Consider the following 6000-nt stretch of genomic DNA (forward strand, 5'->3'; position numbering starts at 1 on the left):
AATAAAAATAAATAAAATTGGATAAAAATAAAAATAAATAAAAATAAATAAAAATGAAAATAAAATAAATAACTAAAAATAAATAAATTAAGAAATAAAAAAATAAAGAAATAAAAATGAACAAAAATAAATAAGTGAAACAAGAAAAATAAATAAATCAAAAAAAAATAAAAAATAAATAAAAAATAAATAGAAATAAATAAAAAAAATAAAAAAATAATTAAAAATAAAATAAAATAAAAAATAAAAAATAAAAGGAAATGAAAAAATTAATAATAATATATAAGTAAATGAAAGTAAATAAAAATAAAATAAAATTAAAAATAAAATAAATAAAAATAAAAATAAATAAAATGAATATATAATAAAATTAGTAAATAAAGATAAAATGAATATAAAGAAATGAGAGCAAAAAGATAAAAAAATAAATAAATAAAACTAAACAAATAAATAAGAATAAATAGACATATATAGATAAATAAATAAATAAAAAAAAATAAATAAAAAAATTAGTAAGAATAATAATAAATAAATAAATGAAAAATAAAAAAATGAAAAATAAATAAATAAAAATTAATAAATAAATCAATAAAAATAAAGACATAATAAAAATAAATAAATATATAGAGATAAATAAAAATAAATAAAAAATAATAAATATAAAAATAAAAATAAATATGGAAATAAGGAAAAATTAACATAATGAATAAAAAAAAACATATATAAAAATAAATAAAAAAAATATAAATAAATGAAAAAAATAAAAAAAAACAATCAAGTAACAAATAAATAAATAAATATATATATATAAAAATAAAATAAATGATAATAAATAAATAATAATAATAAATAAAAAAATGGATATAAAAAATAAATAAAAATAACTAAAATTAATAAAAATAATTAAAATTATATAAATAAAAATAAATAAATAAATAAAAAATATATAGAAAAAAATAAAAATAAACAAATAAATAAAAATGTAATAGAAAAAAATAAACAAATAAATAAAAAGAAATAGAAATAAATAAAAATAACTATATATAAACAATAAAAATAGATGAATAAATAATTAATAATAATAAATAAAAACCAATAATAAATAAAAAAAATAAATAAATATATGAAATAAATAATAATAAAAATAAAAAATAAAAATAAATAAAAAATAATAAAAAATAAATATAGAGAAGTAAATAATTATAATAATAAATAAAAATAAGTAAAATAAACTTAATAGAAATAAATATAAAAATAGAAATAAATCTAAATTAAATGGAAAAATAAAAAAGAAAGACGAAGCGAATGAATAAGAATAAACACCTGAAAGTAAATGAAAATACATAAAACTCAAATAAGTAAAGAAACTAACAAAATAAATGAATAAGTTAGGAATAAAGCAAAATAAAATAAAATAAAAATCAAATAAAAATAAAAATAAATAAAAATAAAAATACAAGTAAAAATAAAAGTAAAATCCAATTAAAATAAAAATAAATAAGAAATAAAAATGAAAAATAAAATAAAAATAAAAATAAAAAGAAATAAACAAAAGAATATAAATAATCTCAATGGAAATAAATTATAAATAAAAAATAATTTGAAAAACGAAATAAAATAAATAAAAATAAAAATACAATGAAAATAAAACTTAAAAAATAAAAAATAAATTAAATAAAGAAAAAAATAAAAAAATAAAAAAATAAAGATAAATAAATAGATAAATGAATTAACAAAAGTCAAATAAATAAAACCAAATTTTAATAAATAATAAAATCAACCATAAATTGAACAAAATAAAAATAAATAAATAAATAAAAAGAAATAGATAAACAAATAAGTAAAATAAAAATAAGTGAAAAATAAAAATCAAAATATAAAAATAAAAACAAATCAACAAATCAACAAATAAAGATAAATTAATAAATAAAAGGGAAGAATAAAAAAAAATAAAAAAAAAATAAAATAAAATACAAATAAGAATCAAATAAAAAACTTAAAAATAAATACAAATATATAAAAATAAACAAAAATAAGTTAAAAAATTAAAAAATATTGTAAATTAAAAAAAAGAAATAAAAAGAAAAAATAAAAGTAATAAACTAAATGAAGAATTAAAACAAAAAATAAGTAAAATAAATTGAATGAAATGAATAAAAATAGATAGAAATAAAAGCAAAAGAAATAAATAAATAAAAACAAATAAGAATAAATAAAATGAAATAAAAAATATATAAAATAAATAAAAATAAATGAATAAAAATAAAATAAATATAAATAAATAACGATAAATAAAATAAAAAAAATAAAAAAAAACAAAAAAAATAAAAAAAAATGAAATAAAAATAAATAAAAATAAAAACAATAATTAAATAAATTCAAAATAAATAAATAAAATAATAATAAATAAAAAAAGTAATGAATAAAGAAAATATATATAAAAATAAAAATAAATAAAATAAAAAATAAATCAGTAAATAAATAAAATAACAAGATGAATATAAATGAAAAATAAATAAATAGAAATAAATAAATAAATAAATAAATAAATAAAAATAAATAAATGGAAATAAATAAGAATTAAATAAAAATAAATAAATAAAAATAAAAATAATATAAATAGAAAAATAAATAAACAAATAAAAATAAACATATAAATAAAAATAAATAGATAAATAAAAATGAATGAATAAATAAAAATAAATAAGAATAAGTAATAATAAATATATATAAATAATTATAAATAAATATAAATAAAATAAATATAACTAATCATAAATAAAAATAATTAAAAATAAATAAAAATAAATAAATAAAAAAATAAGAAAATAAATAAAAATAAATAAATGCATAAAATAAACAAATAAGTAAATATAAAAGGATTAATATTATATAAATAATAATAAATAAATAAGAAATAGATAATAAAAATAAATAAAATAAATAAATATAAATGAATAAAATAAAAATAGTTTTATAAATAAATAAAAATGAATATAAATAAATAAAAAAGAAATAAAAATAAAATAAAAATCAAATATAAATAAAGAATACTAAAATAAAAAATAAATAAAAATAAAAATAAATAAAAATAAAAAATAAAAATAAAAAAAATGGACAAATAAATAAATAAAAAAAAAATAAATTATAAATAAAATTAAAAAATAAAAAAAAAAATAAAAAAAAAAAAATTAAATAAATATATAAAAATATAAAAATAAAAAGAAATAAAAATAAAGAACAAATAAAAAATCAATAAGGATAAATAATTAATAAAAATGATTAAAAATAATAACAAAAAATAATAATAAATAATTAAAAATAACATGAATAAAATAGTGCAACTAAATAAATAATCTAATAATAAAAAATAATTAAAGTAGAATAAAAATAAATAAATAGAAATTATTAAATAAATAAAAACAAATAAAAACAAATATATAAAAATAAAAAAATTTCCTGAATTCCTCATGGCATCTTGATTTCTTCTATATTATCGCTATCGATTTTCTCAAATCCTCATCTGTAAGACAATTAGTTGCTCGAATGCTGACTTGTTAAATTCGCTGTAATCCTTAACCTTTCATGCAATTATATGAACGAAAGACATGAATTGGCAGATAGAAACTGGCTTGTAGAATTTTTGGTTACGACCTTATATAACAGTTACTGAAAGACGACGGCGAATATTATTTACTATCGTAGATTCCAGTCACAGGGCTGGAAACTGTCTCTCATGAGAGTTCACATAGGCAGGATGTGTGTTCCTCCTCTCCTGAGGGATACGTCTTTCAAACGTACATCCCAGGAGAGGTGGAACACATCCTTGTTAACTCTCGAGAGAGACAGAGTATCCAGGCTACTGATTGGCTTATCAACAGCCAATCAGGAGCGTCGTAAGGGACAGGCCTAGACGTCAAATGCACGGTTGATGTGAATCTACTAATAGTAATAGTAGCTCTAAATGATTTTGCTGAACAGTGTAATATACTAAGAAGCCTTTCATAGAGACTCTAAAACTAGTCATGGGTCAATCAGCATCTTATTTCGCAACATAACGACAATGTGTACTTTAAATTAGCAATATACTAACATTTGTACTGAAATAATTATTATAGGCTTCGTGATATGAAGACTTAAAACTACGAGGAGGAGACTATCATAAACTAGAACCTCCCCCACAGCAATAGTTACATAGCAAAAGTAACTAACCACACGTAGGCCTAGGTAAACTCCGATTTACAGAGTAAGTTGAGGGAAAAGGAGATCTGCAAATGGAATGAAACTTTTGCTACATAACTTAAACCTTGTAAAGTACCACTACTGGAACCTGTACTTAATCAGCAAAGAAGGGATTTCGAAAGTTTTAATAGACTATGACGATGTTGGAGAGAGAGAGAGAGAGAGAGAGAGAGAGAGAGAGAGAGAGAGAGAGAGGGAGAGAAGGTAACCTGAGACAATAATAATAATCAAATGCCTATTATTATTCCACTGTCCCTTTACTGGATAACTCCCTTACCTGATAAGGTCTTGGTGTCCCAATCTCTCCGTCCGGTTTCCTACTGCAGAAGGCTCCGGGGCAGCAACACCAATGGCCCCCTTAAGAGTTTCTATGAAGGACTTACATGTGACAAACAATTTGGCCTGACCAAAAACTCTTAAAAAACACTAATCTTGATCAATTTGTGGCACACTATTCAGTGGAAGAGCAAAAACACGCAAGACCGATGTCAGTCCATTCGACCGTCTCACTGAAAATTTCAGAAAAACCTTTCAGTCAATCACGAGAGCCCACGCACCAATTCCCTTCACAAACTGAGAGGGTTGAAAACCGACTCCTGATTGGCTGAGAAAACAAACAAACGAATCTCGAAATGCGCAGACATTTTCGAGAAAGTGGTAGGGTGTTCTAATGGTTTTATTAAAGAACTAACGGATCAAGTAATGTCTGAACCATTATAATTGTAATTTATATTTACACTAAAAGATACTTACATTATTCATATTTTTATTTTATGAAAATTCATGTGCCAGACAGTCTAAAAGGTTACAAATAAAAAATTCTCTCTCTCTCTGAGAGAGAGAGAGAGAGAGAGAGAGAGATTTTTATCTCTCTTTTCTTTGTAGCAATTCATTATAAAAAAAGCCATTTTCTATTTTGATACATTGGTTACTTCAACATTTCACGAGAGAGAGAGAGAGAGAGAGAGAGAGAGAGAGAGAGAGAGATTTTTCCCCCCCAAAATTACACAAGTAATCCTTCATACTGACCTATCACTAACACTTTTTTGCAATAAATAAAAATTACACCATTTTCTCCCCACCAATTTGGCAAACATCTCACAAGAGCGGTTAGAAATGTTTAACCAGTTAAGATTAGAAATTAAGAATTTGCTTCTAATTGAAAACAAACTTTCAGCCACGACGCGGTGGTGGTCTGTCTATAGCGTTGCCAAACGCACAATCATAGGTAACTTTAACCTTAAATAAGATAAACTACTGAGGCTTGAGGGCTGCAATTTGGTATTTTTATCAACATAATTTGCAGCCCTGTAGCCTCTGTAGTTTTGAAGATCTGAGGGCGGACAGAAAAAGTGCGGAAGGACAGACAAAGCCATCTCAATAGTTTTCTTTTACAGAAAACTAAAACAAGAAGAATAAGAGCTACTTATGAAAAGTTGAAGACAGGTTCGACTTCATGCGAACGCTAACGATGACGCCACAAAGACTATAAGATGATATCATGCACCCTAGACGCCAATCAGGCCTACTACACATAATCGCGAGTAAGGATATGCTGATGATATTGGATTTCAAGTTAACATGAGTGGCTGATCACACGTCATTAGAATAATAGAGTAATGCAATAAACTTGTAACCCGACAAACAGGAGAGATGTTTGTCAAAACATAAGTAAAGTGGCTTACGAGTTATGAGCAAGGAAGCCTACCTCTGGCCACCACACAAGATGGAAAAAGCAATCTCTCTCTCTCTCTCTCT

Source organism: Macrobrachium nipponense, chromosome 1 (genome assembly GCF_015104395.2).
Source record: "Macrobrachium nipponense isolate FS-2020 chromosome 1, ASM1510439v2, whole genome shotgun sequence".
Classification (NCBI taxonomy): domain Eukaryota; kingdom Metazoa; phylum Arthropoda; class Malacostraca; order Decapoda; family Palaemonidae; genus Macrobrachium; species Macrobrachium nipponense.